This window comes from Sorex fumeus, unplaced genomic scaffold (assembly GCF_029834395.1).
Source record: "Sorex fumeus unplaced genomic scaffold, SorFum_2.1 ptg000009l, whole genome shotgun sequence".
Classification (NCBI taxonomy): Eukaryota; Metazoa; Chordata; class Mammalia; order Eulipotyphla; family Soricidae; genus Sorex; species Sorex fumeus.
The window spans coordinates 12,471,432-12,495,771 of NW_026606066.1; the positions used below are offsets into that span (position 1 = coordinate 12,471,432).

Sequence of the window (24,340 nt, forward strand, 5' to 3'; positions counted from 1 at the left end):
TTGAGGGGTGGTAGATGGCAGAGGCCACCCATGTGTTTATTTACCAAGCCAGATCTCACTCAGGACTGACACATGGTTTAATTATCATGCAGAGCTGCAGCTGGAGGCGGCGAGGGGGGAGTTGGCATCTGTTTTTGCAGAGCACAATTTCTGCAAATAATTAACCACCAGAACTCTTGATTCTCTCTAATTAATGAAGAGGAAGCCTGGAATCTTCAAAGTCCACAACTGTCATGCTGCCATTGTGTCAGGATTGATCTCCTTTGTTCTAAACCGAAGAGCATACCTCTTCTGCCTCTCGTAATTCTTTATAAATTGAATTTTTCTATTACTAGTTGTGACAGCTAAGTAACATGACTTCAGAAATTCACCCCGCAGTTCATGCCAGTATTAGAAGCCTGAATAATAATAATTTTTTAAAAAGAACCATTATGGAACAAGCTTTCTGTCTCTGACCCAGAATTAATCTTAGTGAAGAGACACCTACTGAAAGGAGGGGTGTTAATTAGCTCTAATGGATCTTGTGAGGTGGAGCCTGAATTACTGGGAAGTCTGCAGAGGGAAGGAAGGGATTCTTTTCTCTGTCCATCTCTGTGTGATGTTGACATGGGGAATGTCATACTTTGCGGTCAACAGGGAGGGAATCAAGATGGAGAGCACAAAAGAATTCAGTTTGGTGGGGGAGAGTAGTATATGTCCAGAAACCAGCCAATTCCAAACATCTTTAAGGACAGGAAGGGGAAATAATTGTGTTTAGTGCAAATGACCAATCGATGAGCAGATAATAAAACCATCGCAAGTAACCTGAGAGGGAGCCTATTAAACCCTTTGCAGATCATGTCATTGGCCTACTCCAAGAATTCTAGTGGCCATGTCTCTCTAAGGGAAAGCAATTTACACATCAGCCAATAGTGTCCTTTCTAGCTCCTGCTGTTTCTATTATGGTTTCACTTCCTCTACTTTGCTCTTCATCCACTTCATCCTTTGTGTATTGGCTTCCTTGATATTCCATCAGCACTTCAGGTGCTCCTACCTGAGGATATTTGTAATGACTAGTCTATCACACCATTGTCAGGATAGCTGCTTGAGACTATCGGTTTGTCTTTAAGAGTTTTGCTAAAATGTTGCCACCTTGATGAGATTGGCCATGTAAAATGGCCCCCAAACCCCCATTTCTATTCCTGTCACTGTTTTTCTTTTACTTCCTAAGATACTATATAATTTCCTTATTATATATCACTCTCTTGCCTACTGTTACTAGATACTAGTTTTTATTTTGTCAAATGTTTGCCTCTTCCACCTCTCATGAGAATGAGAACACTACCGGAGCCAGGATTTTTGTCTATTCATTCACTGTGTATTCCCAGAACCCAGAACTATGCCAGTTCCATAAATATTTGCAGAGTGAATGAATCAGTCAACACACTTTGCTGTGTGGGCTGGTATATGCGAAGTTGCATGTGCCCATCTAAAGAGATTTCTCAAATAGCTTATAAAAGTCTGTGGTATGAGCTATTCCCTTCTCTTAAGTGAATGAAGTACTATTATGTCTTCTGGCTGCCAAACGTTAATACTTAAAAAGTGGAATCAGTAAAATATTACTTGAGGTGTTTCTTTACCATTGGCTTCTGATTAGAGAATCTTGGGATAGGCCAAACAATATGACACTTGAAAGGGTGGGAGTTATTTTGTTTTATTTGTCTCTAGAGAGTCTATGTTTTTCTTCAAATCCATAGCAAGTTGGTCTTTAGAGATACTACAGAGAAATCATGATGAAGGAAGACTCCTCTTTTTCTTGGTACAAAGCAGCAGAGATCCTTCTGAAGGGGAAGCATCCACAGGCATTAAAGGGGATGCATATCTAATGAGCATGCAACAGGAGGGCCAGAACAAAGGGTTTTAAACTGAGGTTTGTGCTGAGGTGCTCATGGCAGATTACTGCCATCTCCATGGATTGCTTCCAAATCCCCTTGTGCTCTTCTCACTTCCCAACAGTGGTGCCATAATGGCTTCCTGCACAAATCTCTTTTCCTCAAAAAATGACTACAGAGACCTGCTTGTGTCTGACAGCTAGGGGTTAGGTCAGTCTGGCAGGAGTTCAAATATGGACAGATTCCAGTTCTGGAATTGGACAGATCAAGCTGTCCATTCAATTTAATTTGTGCCACATATCAACACAGTCCTTAGTTCAGTGGAAAGACTCATAGAGGAAAACAGACTCGTTTATATTTTGATTTTATTTATTTATTGTTATTTAATTTCTTTCTGGGTTACACCCGGCAATGCTCAGAATTACTCCTGGCAGTGCTTGGAGGACCACATGGGATGCCAGGTATTGAACCTGGTTGGCCATGTGCAAGGTAAGCACCCTACCCATTGTACTATTCTTCCAGCCCCAAACAGACACATTTAGTTGAAAAATCAGCTATTCTAGATAAGAGATGAGTCATAAATCAGGTCCTGTTTCTACAGCTTGTTGCTGAGAGACTTTGGCCTTTTTGTCTCTGTGCATCATGGTTTCTTAACTCAAGAATCTTAATACTGTACATAATTCTTTACCCTTTATTTTTAAATAGCTTTATTTTTTAATTTTAGAGATAAGTAAGAAAAGGCCTAGAGGTGGAGGTGGTTAAAGGACTGAAACAGAGGCTTTGTACTCAGGAGGCCCAGGTTCAGTCTCCAGGCATGCTTCCTTGAGCACATGACCAGGACTAGATTTTGAGGCAAGGTACAGCCCTATAATAACAAAAAAGAAAAGATCCAGAGAGATCATTATATGCTTAAGGTAACACTATTATTAAGAGATAGGACCCCAAAAAATCAAATTAGAATTACTGTATGATCTCGAAATTCCACTTCTATGTGTATGAAGAATTTGAATAGATATTGGCACTGCCATGTCCATTGTATCACTGTATCACTGTCATCCTGTTGTTCATTGATTTCCTTGAGCAGGCACCAGTAATATCTCTTCCGTCCTACCCCTGAGATTTTAGAAAGTGCCACATTAGAGGGTCTTTCAGGGTCAGGAGAATGAGACCCATCATTGTTACTGGTTTTTGGCATATTGAATACACCACAGAGATTTTGCTAGACTCTGCCATGTGGGCAGGATCCATTCAGTAGCCTGACAGGTTCTCCAGAGTGAAAACAAGATGTAGATAACAAGATGTTCATTGTAGTATTATTTAAATATGTGATATAATTATTAATATGTGTATATGTACTTCTGCACGGACATCTGAAAAAATATAACCTCAGGAAATCAGGAAATAACATGTGTGACTATTGAGAGCTTTACACTAAGTAAAATAATTCAGACAAGAAAAACAAATATTGTATCACTTATAATGTGAAATCTGAAAAACAAAATGTCAAACTCATAACAACAGAGGGTAAGCGTGATTGCCAGGGGTTTGAAAAAACAGAGGTTGGCTGAAAACAACAATAAAACGAAGAAACAGGATAAAGAAAAAGGGAGGGCCGAGATTTGAACTCTATTCTAATCCAGTTTCTGTTCAGAGTGCCCTTCAGGCCTGAATGACACCCAGATATTTTTTTTTCCTTGGAGCTACAAATGAAACTATTCCCATGGGCTAAAGAGATTTTACCAATCCAACTGTCATCCCATATTTAGAGGCTGCTCGAAGGTCAGAGATTAGAACCTAATCTCCTAGGGGACAAAAATATGAATCATTGTATTTCTTAGATACTCTAAATTTAAATTCCAAGGCTGACATTTAGTGCATCCCTTCAAAAGTCAAGTTTGGCGTAGTGCTCTGGTTCTAAATAGCAAAATTGACCTTCCCTCTTAGAGTCATATCCTAAATTATTCTGAAGAGTCTCCCTCCTTGCCTGCTCCCGACATCCAACCTGAAGCAGCCTCCAGGACACTCTTGCTGATTTACAACTGCAATCTTGCTAAAAGGAATGGAAAAAAGCCAGGATGAGTTTCTGTTAGACAGAATTACTGGCATGAAATACTAACATCACTACAGCTTGGCATATAACTGACTGCATGACTGCTCTCCCTTTCTGATTTCACTGAAACAGATTATTTGTTCTAACAAACTGAGGGAGCCTTGTTCTCATCCCCCAGCCATCAAAGGCTGCTGACCATGCTACTTGGCATGTTTCTGTGTGTTCTTCACAAAAGCCAATGGTGATGCAGCAAGCCTTTCCTTGTTATGTTCCCATGTTAGTAGTTTATCTTTGAGTGGCCATAACTGCAGTGTGCAGAGCCCCTTCTATTCCCGACCTTTATTGAAGGAATAAAGACGAGGCAGACGAGGCAGGATGCAGGCACTAAGCTGCAGCTGTCCCTTCTTAAAACACAATAATTAGATGTGAACTGCTCATTTGGGTTTGACAAAAATGTTATCAAAATGAGAAATGGGTGTCTATTCTCCTCATATTATTATTTGACAGAATTTTTACCCATGCCATCAATTATTTAATCAAATACTTATTGACAATATTCCTCCGCGCCAAAATCCCATTCCAGTTTTCACAAAGCTCAAGGAACAGCAAGAAGTGAAACAGAAACTGACTGAGTAAGGTGAACCTGAGTTTCCACCCCCTTTTAATCACTTCATAATCAGTCTCCAAACTTGGATTAGTCACAAATATTTCTTAAATCCTAATGAACAAGAAACAAAAGAAGGGCTCTCACAATAGCAAGACACAATCAGAAAGAGATTTGTAAGTGCTGAAATTTGACTTGGGGAATTGGGCTGTGTGGCTATTCTGGGGTACACCCAGTGTCCCAATTTTTCAATCATATCTGTATAGCACTGAAGGGGAGGCAATAAACTATAGGATATAAATGATCAACAGGTGTCATCTTGTTGGCCTCTCAACTTTCCTACTGGATGCCATATTGGATTCTCAGTAGCCAAAATAATATAGTCACCACTAGGCACTATTTTGGCTACCTCTAACAACCTGACTATGTACTTCATATTGAATTTCAGTTGCCACATTAACAGAGTAACCAGAAAGTCTCATCTTTGTGATTCTCATTACCATGCTGCTGGACACTATTAGATTCCTAGTTGCCATAATAATGGATTAACTAGCCTGTGAATCCCATAATGAATTTTTCTTCCATAGTAACAGACCTTGAGGGAAAATTCTGGGATGAGCTCTACACACCCCATGCTAATAGCTGAAGTGATTGAAAAAACTTGATTAAGCTAGGAGACAGACCTCGCCCTTCCAGGTTCACATGTGACTGCTAGCAAGCAAGCAGCATGCCATCCAGACTTGTTCAGACTTGGTGTAGAGGTGTCCCTGTATCCTGTAAGTTTGACCAATTGGTTGTAATCCAGGCCTGCTCAAACCTGGTTCCACAGGACTTGCCAACAACCTCAAACAAGCAAACCTCAGCTTGTTACCCAGGTCTGCCTGGCTCTGACACCACAATTGATGCCAGATACTCACAAGCAAAAATCCTCTGGTAGCCACATAATCCTGTCAGGGACTAAAGCTAATATTGAACACTCACAATGCAAAACCCTAGTGTCTGTGTGGACTTGAATTTTCTAACAGAGCCACTACCAGAAACTAGGAACTATGAACTCAGGGTTATTGTCCACTTAATTTTGAGGTTGTATCTGCAATAGGACATCTGCGACTACAAATTCCCAGTAGTTATCAGACCCACACAGACTCAGAGTCACAGTTACTGCCTGGAATTTGTTCTCATTAACCACTGGTCATTTTCCAAGTCTGGTTGAACATAGACTCTTGCCCTTAACTTTAATGTAGCACAAGGAGTAATGAAAAAATGGCTCTACTTCATTACTCATTCACCTGCACTGGCAGATAAAGACAAAAGTATGGGAGGGGAAAACCCAAGCATATTTAACTTTCTAAACTCCCTAATAAAAACTTCAAAACAACAAGTGTAATGATGTTCAATAAAATAAACTCAGTGGAAGAAAACTTCAGCTTCAACAAAACAGAGAAGCTATGAGAAAAATTCAAACAGAAATCGTTGGGTCCGTGTTTAGTAGCTAAACTAAATGCAATAGTGATGTTAACTGGGATGATAGGGCTTAAGATAAAACCAGTGATCTAAATAGATAGATGATTTATACAAACTACTGGTTGAACTCCACCAGAAGAAAACATCCAACCCCATCAAAAAATGGGGTGATTAAGAAAATAGAAATTTTTCAAAGAAGAAATCCGAATGGCAAAAAGGCACATGAGAAAATGATCTACATCACTAATCATCAGGGAGATGCAGATCAAAACAACAATGAGATATCACCTCACACCACAGAGACTGGCCCACATCCAAAAGAACAAAAGCAACCAGTGTTGCTGTGGATGTGGCGAGAAAGGGACCCTCCTTCACTGCTGGTGGGAATGCTGACTGGTTCAACCCTCTTGGAAAATAGTACGGACGATTCTCAAAAGATTAGAAATTCAGCCCCCATTTGACCCACCAATCCCACTCCTGTGAATATATCCCAGAGAGACAAAAAAGTATAGTCGCAGTGACATCTGCACTTGTTTGTTCATTGCAGCACTGTTTACAATAGCCAGAATCTGGAAAAAACTTGAGTGCCCGAGAACAGATGACTGGTTAAAGAAACTTTGGTACATCTACGCAGTGAAGTACTATGTAGTGTTAGAAAAGATGAAGTCATGAAATTTACATACAAGTGGTACTACATAGAAAGTATCATGCCAAGTGAAATGAGTCAGAAAGAGAGGGACAAACATAGAAAGATAGCATTCATCTGGGGAACATAAAGTAAAAAAATAGAAGACTAACACCCAAGAATAGCTGAGATAAATACCAGGAGGTTTACTCCATGGCTTGGAGGACAACCGCACACTCTAGGGGTAAAGGCAGCTCAGATAGAGTAGGGAGCACCAAATAAAGGCTGTTGGAAGGATCCTACCAGGATGGGAGAAGCATACTGAAAGTAGACTATAGACCAAACATGATTGCCACTCAATTCCCCTTTGCAAATCACAGCACCCAAAAGCAGAGAGGGAACAAAACGGAATGCCCTGCCACAGAGGCAGTGTGGAATGGGGGGATGGGGGTGGGAGGGATACTGGGATTAGTGGTGGTGGAGAATGGGCACTGGTGGAGGGATGGGTACTTGATCATTGTATAACTGAAACCCAAGCACAAAAATTTGTAAGTCTACAATGATACCTCATGGTGTTTCTCTAATAAAAGTTAAAAAAATAGATAGATGATCTTAAAAGAACAGAAAAAAAAGATTAAAAGGTGAACACAGATACATTTATTAGAGTGCATAAAAGGAGCAAAACTTGCATCAACTTGATTTAAGAAGGAAGAAAGAAAAAGGGCAATATACTTATTTGAAGAAATAATAACAAAGAACATTCCCAGGAAGTTTGAGGAAGGAGACTGATATCCAATTCCATAAGGTTCAAAGTGTTACAAAATAAAACCAATCAAGGGCTATTGTACAATGAATAAGCTACTTGCCTTGTTTAATCGCTGGCAACGGTTAAGGGAAATGCTTTGTCTCCTAACCACTGAACACCTCAGTAGTGATCCCTGAGCAAGAGCCAAAAATGGAAAATTGGGGACCAGATCGATAGTACAGAACAGTGATAAGGTAGGGTGTTTTCCTCGTGTGTGGCCAACCTGGGTTCAATCTCCAACATATCATTTAGTCCCCTGAGTACCACCAGGAGTAACCCCCAAGCACTGCTGGTATGATCCAAAAAGCAAACAAACAAATAACCTCCTCCTAAAAATGGGAAACTGAGAAACTCCTGGGAGAATGAGTACACAAACTATCAGAATGTATGAACACAACCAAAGCAGCATTAAAACGGAAACTCATTACAAGGCAAACTTACATTAGAAAACATTAAGGAGCAATTAAAGGCTCAAGTCTCTAACCTAACCTTCTATCATAAGGAACTGGAAAAACATTTTAAATTAAACCTAAATGAGTAAAAGAAAAGAATTTATAGCATTATCTCTCACCATGTACACAGTTAACTCAAAAAGATAAAGACTTGAGTATTATATCTGATTCCATAAAATACATTGAAATAAACATAGACAAAGTATTCCCTTATATTCCATCTTTGGTGATTGGACCCTATGGGCAAGGAAAGCAAAATAAAACTAAATGGAATTGCATCAAACACAAAAAGTGTCTACATAGTGCAAGAAAGGTAAAAGGTAAAGGCCCTCCTGTTGATCGTCGATTTGCTCGAGCGGGCCCAGTAACGTCTCCATTGGAGACTTTGTTGTTACTGTGTTTGGCATATCGAATACTCTCGGTAGCTTGCCGGGCTCTCCGAGAGGGGTGGAGGAATCGAACTCGGGTCGGCCATGTTGGCCGCTTGTAAGGCGAACGCCCTACCCGCTGTGCTATAAAAAATATACTCTATTGAATAGAAGAAAATAAATAATTGCATAGCATACTCCTGATAGAGTTAATATCCAAAATAGGGCACTCAGAAAACTCAGGAAAACAATCTAACCAAAAATGATGTAGTTAAAACGAAAGGGAGACAGAGAGAGAGGGAGAAGGGGAGGGAGAGGGAGATGGAGCAGAAAAGTGAGGGAAAGGGAGAGAGGGAGAAAAAGTATCTGCCTTAGAGACAGGCTGGGGCAGGAGGTGAGTGGGTGGTGGCAGGAGGGAAACTGGGGACATCAGTGGTGGGAAGTGTACACTGGTGAAGGGATGGGTGTTCAGACATTGTATGAATGAAACCAAATCATGAATAACTTTATAACTGTGTGTCTCATGGTGATTTAATAAAAGCACTGCACTGTAGCACTGTCCTCCTGTTGTTCATCGATTTGCTTGAGCAGGCCCAGTAACATCTCCATTGTGAGACTTGTTGTTACTGTGTTTGGCATATCGAATACGTCATGGGTAACTTGCCAGGCTTTGCCATGCGGGCAAGATGCTCTCGGTAGATTTCTGGGCTCTTCGAGATGGGCAGAGGAATTGTACCCGGGTAGGCCCAGTCAGCCTCTTGCAAGGCAAAACACCCTTCCCGCTGTGCTATCGCTCCAGCCCAGTTGAATAAAAAATAATTTTAAATGATGAAAATAACTGAATACAAATTTCTCTAAAGAAGTAATATCCATGGATAATAAGTATATGGGAACATGTTCATCATCACTGATTATTAGGGAAATGGGCATTTAAATAACAATGAAATATCACCTTACACCAGTGAGAGTAGCCTTTATCTCACAGGGTGTGGAAAGAAGAGAACCCTCATTCAGTGAAATATATCTGATACAGCCTCTACAAAGAACAGTATGGGAACTCCCCCAAATTAAAAATATTCATGATCCAGCAATTCCACCCTAGGAATCCAAGAATACAAAAATCACTAAATTGAAAATATGAAGACCTGTGTTCACTGCAGTGCCTTTTTTTTTTTTTTTTGCAATAGCCATTATCTGGAAACAATCCAAATACTCAATGGCAGGTCAGTGGCTAAAGAAGATGTGGTATATATCCATAAAGAATTGGGGCTGGAGCGATAGGATAGTAGGGAGGGCATTTGCCTTGCACGTGGCCGACCTGGGTTTGATTCCCAGCATCCCATATGGTCCCCCAAGCACCGCCAGGAGTAATTCCTGAGTCATATGGTCCCCCAAGCACCGCCAGGAGTAATTCCTGAGTGCATGAGCCAGGAGTAACCCCTGTGCATTGCCGGGTGTGACCCAAAAAGCAAATAAATAAAATAAAAGTAAAACCTTACACATTATGAGTCTCTCAGCTTGGAAAAATCATGTGACTGTTAGCTATTCAAAAATGGAATAATCTGGGGGTATGGTGCCGCCAGCAGGTCAATCTATACCTGTGAAGCAAGTGCATCAGCTGTCTGATAGCACCATCAGACTTTCAGATAACCCAAAATTGCTGCTGTGCCTTTAGCCAGACCCCAAAAACTTGGGGCAAAGTTTACCAAGAAAGTAAACGGCCAAAAGTTAGGTATGTGGGAGACACACCCACAAACCACCTCTGGCTCAGCTATATAATTGGAGGCATGGCCTCTCTGGTTCCTGATCGAACTGCTTAACAGTCATGATCCCAGAGGCTCAGAAAAGAATCTTGGAACCCAAAAGCTTTTTGACAGAAATGCATCCTGTTACTGCAGTAGGTTACTGGGGCTAGGCCACTCCAGGTGGGAATAGGTTTCGTGCCTTGGCCTGTTCCCCTTGATGGCCTGGTAACCGTCATCCTCCAGAGGCCACAGGACAGTAAGGTTTGGGCCTGCAGTGACGAGACACGTGGGACCTCACCAGATGGGGGTGGAACCGGATGATTCCTCCCCATCCCAGCGAGACCTTGAGTCGCTGCCTACAAATGGCCTCTCTTGATCCTGATCAAGCTAATTAATGGCCATGATCCCAGAGACTCAGAAACAAATCTCAAAACCCAGCGGCTTTTGGCAGAAATGCATCTGGATCGCATACACGGCCATGACTCCAGAGGCAAAAGGTCTTAATCCAGAGCCTGGCAGCTTGCGGCAGAACAGTGAATGGACCATGTGTTAGACTATGGCACCATGCCTCCCCTGGAGGGAAGGGTGTTGCTCCCTTCCGCCTTTCTCCCCCCAGCAGCAAGGTGGCCGCTGCCTCAGAAGTTATTGGAAAGCCAGGTATGAGCCAGTGGTGATGAGGTAACTGCAGTCTCATGGGAAGGGGGTTGGTACTGACTCGTCCTTCATGCCCTACTTAGGTCCTGAGTTACCCCCCACGAGCGGCTCTCTGGCACAGCCATAACACCAGACACACAGAAACCAATCTCTAAATTATCTGGCTCTTTGCAGAAATCCAAAATTGTGTGGCCACAATAGCGGCCACGCAACATTATATGATTCTCATAACCAGCTATAGAAAAAAGAGTATTTCACAATGCCTTTTCAGCAGTTCTGATTGTGGGGGGGGGGGGAATTCTAAACAATAATGGTGCATCTTTTATTGAAATGATGAATGTAATCAATGTAGAGCAGAGTTAAGTAGAAATCATCTGCCTCACAGGCATTGGGTGGGGTGGGAGGGGAGTTATATTGGGGTTCTTGGTGGTGAAATGTGAGTATTGGTGAAGGGAAAGGTGTTTGATAATTGTATGACAGAGACTTAAACGTGAAAGCTTAGTAACTTTCCCCACAGTGATTCAATAAATAAATATAAGACGAAAAATAAATAAATAAATAAAACTGAAAAAAAAAGTAAGGTGGAGTTCATGCCCAATTCAATCAACTAATCAGTGGCTGAATAAACAGCAGTACTCCTACATTAAAAAAAAAATGGAATACTCATTACAGAGAATAAGAAGAATGAATAAATGCAGCCATTTCATTATAGAATCTTTAGGTAATGTTGCATAGATATCTTTTTTATGGTATACTTAATATTCAGTTGTTCCACAAAGTCAGAGTCCTGTTGATTTAAGCTTAATATCTCGCAATATTGGTAGGATAAGTTTATTTTTAAACTTGTATTAAAAGACTGGAGCAATAGCACAGTGGTAGGGCATTTGCTTTGCATGCAGCCGGCCCAGGCGACTGGGGTTTGATTCCTCTGACCCTCTCGGAGAGCCCAGCAAGCTATCGAGAGTATCTCGCTCGAACGGCAAAGCCTGGCAAGCCACTCGTGATGTATTCAATATGCCAAACACAGTAACAAGTCTCACAATGGGGACGTTACAAGGCCCACTCTAGCAAATCGATGAACAACAGGAGGATAGTGCTACAGTGCATTAAAAGACTATCTAGTGAGTTCCAATTCAGTTGGTAACTAACCAACTTTCATTTAATCACAATTTTTAAACTTTATTTTTTCAGTTTTGGTACCACACCTGGATATATTGAGATTTATACCTGGATCTGCTCAGGAAACATTCTTGGAAGGCTCAGGGAATTATATGGGGTGCCAGGGATTCAACCCAGGTTTGGCACATGCAAGGCAAGTGCTCTACTCACTGTACTATCTCTCTGGCACCAGGTCTTATTTAAAAGAAAAATTGAAAGTGCTACAAAGAAGTTGTGTAGCTTATTTCCAGTAAGAGAACATGTGAGTTATCACGAGGAAGAGTTGATTGGTGTTGTGATTTTTGCAGAGTGAAAATGGGGGACTCAGTATATATTTAAATTCTTTAAAAACACTTTTTATGCCCCCCCAAATTTTTTAGAGTATGTTCCCATTTATCTTCCTTTAATTTCATTAGATTTCTCTAGTTCTTCCATTTCCCCTAAGTTAATGGAAGGTTGTTCAGCGAAGGCTGGGAATTTTCCCTTTGTCTACTCACAGGAACAATCTAAGAACTTGTACATGGCTGAGGCACAGTGCTTACACCTTGTAATCATTAGGCACATCAGAACAGCGAGGAATTGTCTATCTTTGTAATAGTATCAAAGAGTAATGTGCTAATGCATGAGATTTTATTTATTTTTCTTTTTTTTCTTTTTTTTTCTTTTTCTTTTTTTATTAGTGAAAAACCATGAGGTACAGTTATAGGCTTACAAATTTTGTGCTTGGGTTTCAGTTATACAATGATCAAGTGTCCATCCCTCCACCGGTGCCCGTCATCCATCCCCATGGGTCCCAGCATCCCCCCCATTCCCCCCCCCCGTCCCATCCTGCCTCTGTGGCAGGGTATTCCCCCTTGTTCTCTCTCTCTTCTTTTGGGTACTGTGTTTTGCAAGAGAGGCTTTGAGTGGCAATCATGTTTGGTCTATCGACTACTTTTAGCATGCTTCTCCCACCCTGGGAGGACCCTCACAACACCCTTCATTTGGTACTCTCTTCTCTATCTGAGCTTCCTTTTCACCTAGAGCCTGTGGCTGGCCTTCCATTCATGGAGCAAAATTCCTGGTACTAATCTCAGCCATTCCTGGGTGTTACTCTCCCTTTTTGTTGCTTTATGTTCCCCAGATGAATGCAATCTTTCTGTGTCTATCCCGCTCTTTCTGACTCATTTCGCTTAACATGATACTTTCCAAAATATAAAGATCTCCAATGTGATATCCATACCTTACACATAAATCTTAAATCTGTGGTCAGTTATGAATATCCACCATCTTTCTTATGTTTTAGTAGTCTCTTTGTCACTTCTTCAACAAATAAATGTTTCTCCACTCTAAATTTTACTGTTGAGATATTAACAAAACTAGAGACTTCAAAAATCCTGCTGCTTTAAAATTTGATAGTTCCAACTGTATTGGGTCACTAATACAAACCAAAAAATAAACTAGCCTCAAGAAAGGCCACCACAGAAATACTAGTCCATGCCCACAGATAACTGTTAACCACCATCCATGTAAATAAGTCTCATCTTGTCCTAATAAGTTTTATAGTATTAACTAGAGAAGCCTAGTCAAAGTATCAGTTCAAGGAAATGTAAATGAATAACTAGTCCTTGTTTAAAAAATTAAAAACATGCCACTCTAGCTAATCCAACTGAAGATCAGATTCTGCCCACTAGTATCAATTTACTCCATTCTGAGGTCATGTACTGCATCGTAACAGAGGAAAAGAGTTTGTGAGGTCACTGAGACCGCATGTAGAATATGCCATTTTCTTTCTCCGGTATCCTGACTCAGCCTCTGGCTATTTGAATGCCTCTGATTTTTAAAAAAGCAGCTTCAAAGGCAGTAACTTTCATGTTAAATCAGTTGTGACTATTTATTTATTTTAATTTGTATTAGTTAAACACCATGAGGAACAGTTGTATTGTGACTATTTAAAATGTCTTTTTCTCCTTAATCTAAGAGTAGGCCCTGAACACCACTAGGTATATTCCTCCGAAGGAAACATAGTATTTCCCCTCTAACTTAATTTCATTGACCCAGGATACTGCACAAGGCAAGAACGAACACACTATGAATAAGACAAATGTGGAAGTCATCCACATACCTGAAGATGGTGATCATAGCATCCCTGAGTTTTCTCTAACCTAAACTTCTCTTGCTCTCTCAGCAGCCGCTTAAAGTATATACTTTCAAATTGTTTGACAAATACCCTTTTTAGCTTTCCTCATGATGCCCCAACCTAACCATATTTCTTTGACCTTAACCTATTGAAACAACAATGATGGTACCTGGTTCTTCATATAGCCAATGATCTCACCTACTTTTTGGAACTGATTCATGTTCTAACTCTAATAGAATTCCTGAAACTTTTAAGCTGCAAAGTTATGTGTTTCACATTATATAGCAGCTTAATTATTCTAAAATATTTGTACAAATATTTTGAAACCCCTCCATTCAAGGAGTGAAGCCTAATTCCTCTTTGTGAGCTTAGTATAGACTGGACTTCTTGACTTGTTTCAAATCGAAAAAAAGTCAAACTGGAGACTCAATTACAGAAGGAAGAGTGACCTTTAAGATAGCTCTCTGCTAAGTCTTGGCACTTAAGCCTGTCAACAGGCTCACATGATGAGGAACTAAGACCCCTGCCCATGGCCATCTGAGTAAACCAGATTGGAAGCAAACCCTCCAGTACGATCAAGCCGTCAGATGACTAAGCCTCAATCTACCTCCTAAATGCAAGTACATGAGACCAAACCTGAACCAGAAAAATTCAGCTAAAGTGCTTTTGGTTTCCTGAAATTTAACAAAAATGAGATAATAAGTTTTTAAGCCACTCAGTTTCGATGTGATTTGCTAGGTAGTAGGGAATAGACAACACATCTTGACTCATAGGTAAATATCCTTATTCATTGCTTTGTTTCTTTTCCCAAGGAGAAATCATGCCCTTTTTATGTATACAAATACCTCTATTTTATGAATATGTAAAATGTGACAGAAACCACTGGGGCTGGTACATTGGTTATCTACACATCTACCTTGAGATGAACATTGGTTATCTACACAACATCCTTAGTTACGGTCCTTTAGCCCATAATCCACCATACATAACAGACAATACCAGCCAATGGTAGAAAGATTTAAATGAAGCCTTAATAGATTATAAGGTCATAGGCCCATAGGCATGACAGGAAAGAGTATAGTTAATGCAGACAGAAATATTCCTAAACAGTTCATTTTAACTTATGCTGAACTGACATCATTTTAAACCCACCTGCCATTGAAAATATCACAGGTTGATAATGCCTTTAATGTACTTTACCTACTTATTATTTTAACTTAGACTCCTCTGCCTTAAATGTGTTCAGAACACTTGCATTAGCTTATTATTAGGCAAAACCATCAAACATGAAGCCTTTTTTTACAATAAAGGTGTTGAATATTATATGGAATGTACTGAATACTGTACTCAAAGTGATAACAGAATGATTGCTTGTCCTTGTGCTTGACTGACAGTGATCAAATGCTCATGCTCCTTCCCAGGAGAGAATCACACTCTATCTCTGGTTGGGCAAAAGGAAAAAATTAAATTTTAAAGTTCTTATTTAAAGACCTCCAGGCCCCAACCAAGGCCTTACTGGGGTCACTCTCCACACACTTGGATAAGCCTCAGACATAACAGAACTGGCAGAGGAATCCAGGTGTGTGGGACCCGGGGCTGAGATCTCCAAGCCTGCATGGTTTGGGACTGGACCTATCAGTAGCTAGACAGTTACACCCTCCAACTGCCGTGTAACCCCAACAATGGCCAGGATTCAGAGATTATCACAACAAGCTCCCGGGAGCGCGTGGCCGCATTCGCAGCTGTGCGACTATTTATTTACTTTTCTCTAAGTTTTCAGGGTACCTTAAATATCCAACCCGCACGGCAGAGCCTGGCAAGCTATCCGTGGTCTATGCCAAATAGATCAAATTGATATGCCAAATCCAGTAATAAATGGATCTCATTTCCCTAACCCTGAATATGCAGAGTCGAGAAGGATATGGAAGGAGAGGATGATAAAACACCAAGGCAGACATAGGCTGCCAAAACGCAGAAAAACAAAAATGATTGTCTGTACTTTTAATGCTCGTACGCTGGCATCTGCTGCATCCATTGAAGACCTTATGGTACAAGTGCGAAAGATCAAGTACGACATCATTGGTCTGACCGAAACGAGAAGACATCAATCCCATCATGCTGTTTTCGACACTGGAGAAGAACTGTTCCTTGGAACATGTGATAAAAGAGGCGTCGGTGGTGTCGGTATCCTTGTCAACACAAACTTAGTCACGAGCGTTGATTCATTCGAATGCCTAACAACCCGAATCGGATGATTACACTTGAATAAATGTGGCTCACTACCAGCAGTTTCTATCTTTGTTGTCTATGCACCAACATCCAGTTATGGTGAAAGAGAAACGGAGAAATTCTACATGGAGCTGGAGAAGTTCTACAAAGAAGATCACACCTTCTACAAGATCATTGTCGGTGATTTTAATGCCAAGATAGGATCAAGAAGATCAGTCGATGAACTCCACATTGGAACCCATGGCCTGGAATGGAACGAACAGGGTGACAGACTGTCTGAGTTCATCATGTCAACCAAAACCTTCCATGGTAACTCACAATTCCAAAAGGCTGAATCTAAACGTTGGACATGGGAGTCTCCCGATGGACGGTTCCACAATGAAATAGACCACATCATATTCAATCGGCGGTTTTGCCTAACCGATGTTGCTGTTGTCCCAAAATTCCAAACGGGATCAGACCACCGTCTTCTTCGTGCAAAATTCTACCTCACAGAACGAGGAGAAAAGAATGCAAGGTTTAAGAAGAGGACTCCCAGAACAACCACCAACTGGGAGCTCTTTGGCTCTATTGCGACAACATGGGAAGATGCCGTCATTGACAACATTGATGAGGAATACGATCGAATGATTCAGCACCTCCATGATTGTGCAAGGAATGCCAAGAGAGAGATAACCACAAAAAACCGTCTTTCTTCGAACACTCTTGAACTTATTCGCCAACGTGGCTTGGCACATGCCTCAGGCAACCACAAGCGAACATCCGAACTGGCAAAACAGTGCAGAGAAGCCATCAAGGATGACCTCAAAAACAGGAGAGCAGCAGTACTGGTAGATGCAGCAGAAGCTGGGAAAAACATTCGTAATGCCCGCCTGTCCTTCACCAACTACAAAACCAAAATGACTGCCCTCCGACATCATGATGGATCTATCACATCTTCCAGAAGGGCAATGGAGAAGATTATTCATGACTTCTACTCAGATCTCTTTAATAGCCACATCCACTTGCCCACATACCACATACCACATGATGGATATGTTGTTCCCAATGTTCTCCCTTCCGAAATCCAACATGCCATCTCGTCAGTAAAGAAACAAAGAGCACCTGGCCCAGACAAGATCAGACCTGAACACCTGAAAAACTTACCATCAGTACTCATCAATACATTGGCTCGACTCTTCACATGCTACCTGTCTGAATGCAAGGTTCCATCCCAATGGAAAACCAGCAGGACTGTACTACTATACAAGAAAGGAGACATCCACAACATTGGCAACTATCGCCCAATCTGCCTATTGTCTGTCATCTACAAATTATTCACTCGAGTCATCCTGAATAGGATTAGCAGAACACTAGATGAAGGACAACCATGTGAACAAGCTGGATTCCGAAAAGGATTCAGTACCATCGACCATATCCACACAATAACCAAGCTCATTGAGGTATCTCGGGAGTTCAAGATGCCGCTCTGTCTAACGTTCATTGATTTAAAGAAGGCCTTTGATTCTGTTGAGATGGAAGCGGTCATGGAAGCCCTAGCCAATCAGGGCGTACAAACTCAATACATCAGGATCCCTCGTGAGCTCTATTGCAGATTCACTACCAAGATCTCACCATTCTACAAAGAAGTAATCATCCATTATCAAGAGAGGGGTTCGGCAGGGTGATACCATTTCACCAAAACTCTTCAGTGCCACCCTCGAGAACATCATGCGACGACTGGAATGGGAAAACATGGGAGTGAAGATAGATGGTCGGCAACTACACCACCTCCGCTTTGCTGATGACATCGTTCTAATAACACCAAACATCAACCAAGCGACACAAATGCTGAACGACTTTGACCATGAGTGTGGAAAGGTCGGACTACAGCTGAATCTTACGAAGACAATGTTTATGAGAAACAGCCTTGTTCCTGACGCTCCATTCGCTCTCAACGGAACCACCATCTCCGAATGCAACAGTTATATATACCTAGGTCGAGAAATCAACATGATGAATGACCTGGCACCTGAGTCGCGCAGGAGGAAGAGAGTGGCTTGGAATGCCTTCAAGAGCATTGAAGAAATAACTAAAAGGACAAAGAACCTCCAGCTACGAGCACATCTCTTTGATTCCACTGTTCTTCCTGCATTAACATATGCCTCAGAGACCTGGACCCTACGAAAACAGGATGAGAACGCTATTCGGGTCTCTCAAAGAGGAATCGAAAGAACTATGCTTGGAATATCACGATTCACTCAAATCAGAGATAGAATCCGGAGTTCTGATCTTCGTCAACGCTCAAGAATCAGGGACGCTGTCTCATTTGCCAAGACATCAAAAATCAGATGGGCTGGACACGTAATGAGGTTTACAGACAACCGCTGGACTAGAGCCATTACTGATTGGATTCCACGGGACATCAAAAGATCACGTGGACGCCCACCTATAAGATGGTCAGACTTCTTCATCAAGACCCTAAATGATCGATTTGAAGCTCTGCATGTTCCTAGAATGAACAGATACCATTGGGCTACGCTAGCATGCAACCGGGATGAATGGAGACGTTACTGGCACCCGCTCGAATAAATCGATGAATAACGGGGATTAAGTGATTAAGTGATAAGTGATTCTATTCAATGTGGATCACTTGTAAAATCATAAAGCCAAAAGTTTAAAATAAAACCACGACATGCAAGGCACCATCTATATAAGTCAGATTTAGGAGAAGGGATAGTCAAGAGATACCCAGACTGCAAGATTTTGTGGAAGGGGGAAAGCTATGTTTATCTTCTCTCCTCCCATATCTCAACCTGAAACATTAATGTTCAATAATGCTTAAAAAATTAGGTACTGAAATAATGTAGATTTGAAAGAGATATTTAGATTTGATGCTTAGCCTGATTTGAGAAGTGACTTATGCCTTATGGTCTAGTTAATTTGTGAGAATTCAACCTTGCCAGCTGGTGAAGTACCAACATCTGCCTTAATTTTGAGTAATTTTGATCAATCCCAAGTTTGATCTCAGCAAATTAGTCATAAATTTATTAAAACTTTGCAGGTTTTTGAAATATTTGTCTCAGTGAGAAATCCACAGAGGGAAGTGACTGTCCTAGAAAGAGCTACACTGCTCATTTATTTTCAGTTCTTTGACACTTTGGTGTCTGAGTGTCACAGTATCAGACTATCCAATAGTGCCGCAAGACTCAACCCCAGCACATCCTTGTTATAAATGGTTTTCCTCTGATCTAATTCTCTTGTCCCCAGAAATATTCTTGTTCATCTCTTGGCTAAAATAGCAATTTTCTTAAAGTATAGCTATGAGACTTAAGACTGCAATCCAGCATAGAATATGGTAAACCAAGTTCTGTTTGGTAACCTCTGAATAGGTGAACACAGGAGTTAGATTCAAAGACATTTTCTTGAATGCAACTCACCGACTTGTCATAAAACCTTGTTTTTATTAGTTATTTCAAGCACAGTGGTAGGGCATTTGCCTTGCATGTGGCCAACTTGACTCACCCAGGTTCGATTTTTCCACCCCTCTCGGAGAGTCTGGCAAGCTACTGCTACCGAGAGTTTCTGGCCCTCACAGCAAAGCCTGGCAAGTTCCCTGTGACATATTCGATATGCCAAACACAGTAACAAGTCTCACAATGGAGACGTTACTGGGCCTACTCGAGCAAATCGATGAACAATGGGAGGACAGTGCAGTACAGTGCAGAGCTACAACAAAATATGTGGACTTCTTTGAGATGTGAGAAAATTAAATACACCAAAATCAAGAGCATCACATATGTAGAGTACAAAATATGTGTATATACAGGAACATAGGAACACAGAGTGACCAGTGACATAGGAACACAGAGTAACCAGTTACATGAAAGCATCACAGGCAAAAAACTATATACATGAGTGTATCCTATGTGAGATCTTTAGAGGAGTTTTAGGGAAAATACATCGAAGAGGTAATTATTAAATTGAAACCATGTGGAAGAAATGTAAGATAAATAGGTATATAAGACTACGAGGCAGATCTGGAGATATAAAAAGTCATGATGGATTTGGAGAAGGGTGTTTATATGATGAAGGTATGGAGGGAAAATTGGCAAGAGATGATCCTAGAAAAGGATTCAGGGAGACCAGAGTGATAGTACAGAGTGAGAGTACAGCAGACAGTGGTTTGCATGTGTCAAACCTGGGTTCAATTCCCAGCATGAAACCCATATGGTCATCTGAGCACCACCAGGAGTGATCCCTGAGCATGGAACCATGAATAATCCCTGAGCACTAACAGGTGAGGCCTCAAAACCATAAAGTTTGCAGGGGGTCGTGTAGATTTTAAAGAATTTTGACCAACAATCTAGGGGGGTTGGAATCTATCATGTAGGTAATAAAGAACCATGAAAGTATTTTAATAGAGTTATTTGTAATTTTGCGTTATGATGTGTAATTTTAAAGCATTATTTTTTTGTAGCATGAAGGGTTAAATCTGAGGTCTCTCACATGTAAGGCATATGGTCTGTCTGTGAGCACTGTCCTGGCCCTTCTAAATATAATTTCATGGCAGAACGTTGGTAAATTGGAGAAAGGAACAATGGGAAGTCTCTATAGAAGTTCAGGCAAGAGTGGGTGAACTGTCTTGACAGTGGACTTGGAAGAGAAGAGAGGATCAACAACAGACCCTTGGAATCATAACTGACAAAGTTGGCCATGATGGGACTTTGGTAGATGACTGAAGTGAAGAAGCAAAGTAAGCCTGGGGTTTCCTGTATAAGGGCTTCATTGTAATAATTCACTGTAAGAGGACTGATAAATGTTTAAGAACATAGGTAAGTTCTGTGTTATTAAATGAAAGATGATATTATAATTTGACACATTGTTGACTCCTTGTAGAGGTTCCAAAAAGGTAGGACATTGTGGAGAAGAGAAAAGAGCAGTGTATAGAGCAGATTGCAGTTTCGTATGGTTAGTGCATACAGCTGAATGCGAGAAGCTTGAAGGACAGTCAAGGGCCTTCTTGTGGGATCTCTAACCTAAAATAGCTCTCTGAACTGGGCTGGCTGGACTGCAAGCCCATGTGTTCTGGCAAGGTGTGGGTGCCATCCATGTTAGCATACTGGGTGGGTCCCCAGATGACCTTGGCCTATAGTTAGCTCTCACAATCAGCTGTGGTTAATTTTAAAAAAGGCAGCAACAGCAGCTGATGACTTTGGAAGTATTTTGTTTTCTCCCGAGAAAAGGTGATCCTGGGCAATATATTTCCCAAGGAGCTTCTCTTTCTGGTTGACTATAAGCCTTCTGGGGTGGCAAATAAACTTTTGTCTTAGTAAGGCTTACAAACTAACTGCTTTTCTCTTGGGTCAAATATCTTGAAGCTCTTGAGTAACTAAGAAGAATCAAAGTATCAGTTCTCCCCTTGGATACTATGTCCCACAATTACCTGTCTGCATATACTCTTTTGCATATTAAAGAGTACATCTAGATTTTAATATCTTAAAATAGTACTAGGCAACTGGTAACTGGTACTGTCATGACAGTTCACCCAAGTTACCCAAGATTCTTAGTAGATAAGAATTCAATACCCCCTCCTTTGGTTTCTGGAGTTGGAATACAAGAGTCAAAATTTGAGATTCTAAGATTTCAAAGAGAATAGAAAGCCTCTACCTTAGAATTAACATCAAAACATCTGCCCAAGGGCCAGGAATGTGCTGCTAGTGGCAGAGCTTTTGCTTTGCATGTGTGAGGTTCCGAATTCAAGTACTAACACTGTCCAAAAAAAAATGGGGTTTAGTTTGCTTTCCTGTATAGTAAAATGACTAAGTTTGCAATTGTGTTTTTTGTTTGTAAATTGAGGTTTAGTTCCTGTACTTTATCCAGGAAACACTAGAGGGAGCAAGTCAGGTAGAGGAAAAAAACTGTTCTGAGAATGAATAGGAATTAAGAGAGAATGCTGAGGAGGATTATTTCTGCATTTCACTTCCGCACAGAATTTTACTTACTTAGATACTGATCTCTAAACTATGACCAAGCGACATTATGTTTGAAATTAGGCACTAAAAAACATTGACAGCGATCTGCTGAGCCTGCTCAGACTCCAAAGCGGTAAAGGAAAATCATTACTCTCTGATTAGGATCTATGGTCTGTCCATTTGGGGTACTTACAGTGCCAATCCGATAAAGCTCAATCTGTGAGTCTTTAATTTTAGGGAACACATTATTTGGATGAATAACCGGCCTTTCACAGACTTTGGATTAAAAAAGTATATATAAATATATAGAGTTGGTAGTAAACTTCCAGTGCTCACTGTGAATAATGATAGCAGGCATTTTCAGACACCAGTAGAAATCAACTCTGCTCTTTGAAGGCTTCCCCTCCTCATTTTCTCCTTATGAATTTGCTTTACATTAAAACACCATTTTCTGTTCAGAAACATGACATTAATTAGTCCAATGTCATTTATGTATAAAAGAGAATGATTATCCTTCTCATTTATATTCCTAGTTTCTTCTCTTCATGCCTCTAGAAAATGCTAAAAGAGATAGTGTAAGCTAGCATCACATCACCTATTAAAATAAAAAAAAAACAACTTGTCACCCCACTAGAAACATTTCCCATCTTCTTTATAGAGAATTCAATAGTTATTAAATATTTTACTTAATGATGAACAAGAATTTATGAAATACTGTTCTTAAACTATAGCAGGTTTTGAAGTACAGCTTTGAAAAGTGAGTCCAAATTAAGAAAAATTACAATAAAACATGCTAAGTTAATAAGGATCTGCCCTTTTCACAAACCTTGGGGCCAGCCTTACCTGGATATTAATATCAAGAGAGTAGAAAATGCATTATGAGCTTCCTAAGACAGCACCTGGTGAAAACGATCAATTAAACTAACAAGGAAAACTTAGCTCCAAAATTTGGGTTTGCATTTGTTAGTCATGCATTCATTATACCACTTACCTCTCAGGGCAGACCTTTAATTTCAGGAAGTGCTGAGATGCATTAGTGCACCCGTTATCAAAAATCTTTGGCAGAAATAACATTTATCCTTGTTGTGGTAATGAACAGATTTATAACACTCTGGTGTCACCATTCCCGAAAAAGCACGTTCATTTGAGTATTTCTTCCACAAACATAATGAAATATTTCATGAAGACACATGGATGTAGAATACTATGGAGAGATATTGCTGGTGAATGACAGAATGTCTGGTTGATTTACACAAAACCCCAAGTGCTCGAATGAGAATAGGTTAGGTTTAGATTGACGAGCAAATGTGTAACCAGACTTCTGGCTGACAAATGGCAGAACTATGCCAGCGCATTAGCCTCTCTGGAGAGAGACCAAAAGTAAGGCAGGAGGATCAAGTTCATTCCATAAAGGACATTCAAGCCTAATAGATGCAGGGTGGTTGGGATATTGAGTACATATAGATTTTAATACCCTAAAATAGTACCAGGCAACTCAAATTGGCATCTGATCCAATGACAGAACTCCAGTGGAATCTCTTCCTCTATCACATGTGTTTATATTGACATTCCTTCAGAAGGATCTTGGTGTTTTCAAGATAAGTCTATTTTATTAGTAGCTTTGGTTTAAAGTCATTAGGTTCTGTAACAGTCTGTTTAGGTAAACTGGAAAACAAAACCGTTGTGATAGGTATTAAAAGTCGTGCCAAGTGCTAAATTGCTCAGATTGGATTTGATTTATTCTGGTTGGGCACAGCTGCGGACAAAGTCTTCCACACAGCTTTTGTGACAAATATCTATGAATTTCTAGGACCGCACTCTGCTTTCATGGTTGAGAGTTAAAAGTTCAGGGCTTTGGGCCTGCCTTCGAGTAAGTGGTGTATGATGGTAATGTCAAAGGTGGTTTGCTGGGCTCCTAGTGCTGTGCAAGGCTTCCCGCTCAGCACCTGAGGTGAATTTTCCATTGAAGTTTTAACACCATGCTGTGATAAAAATTGGCTTTTACTGGAAGGTAAATGCAGTAGGGTTTATGATCTTGTGAATTAGATGAGCCTGAGGTAGAAAGAGGACATATACACTAGTAAGTGACTAAATTAGGATTTAACCTTCTGTATAGCTCCAAAGCACTTTCAATAATGCCAAACTCCTCGAAAAGTCTGAGGGGTGGAACTGGTATAGATTTGGTTGTTTACAAATACCTAAGTGATCTAGAAGCAACAGGATCAGAGAACTAGGAGGCCTG

General features: G+C 40.6%; 1 protein-coding gene across 1 annotated transcript in view; it reads right to left on the bottom strand.

The window, feature by feature from the left end:
* Positions 1–23,220, bottom strand: part of ITGB6 (integrin subunit beta 6) — a 158,908-nt gene extending 135,688 nt beyond the window's left edge. The window contains exon 1 of the mRNA XM_056110406.1: positions 23,090–23,220. The gene's annotated coding sequence lies outside the window, so the exon portion shown is untranslated. The remainder of the gene's footprint in view (positions 1–23,089) is intronic.
* Between the last annotated feature and the right edge of the window lie 1,120 nt (positions 23,221–24,340).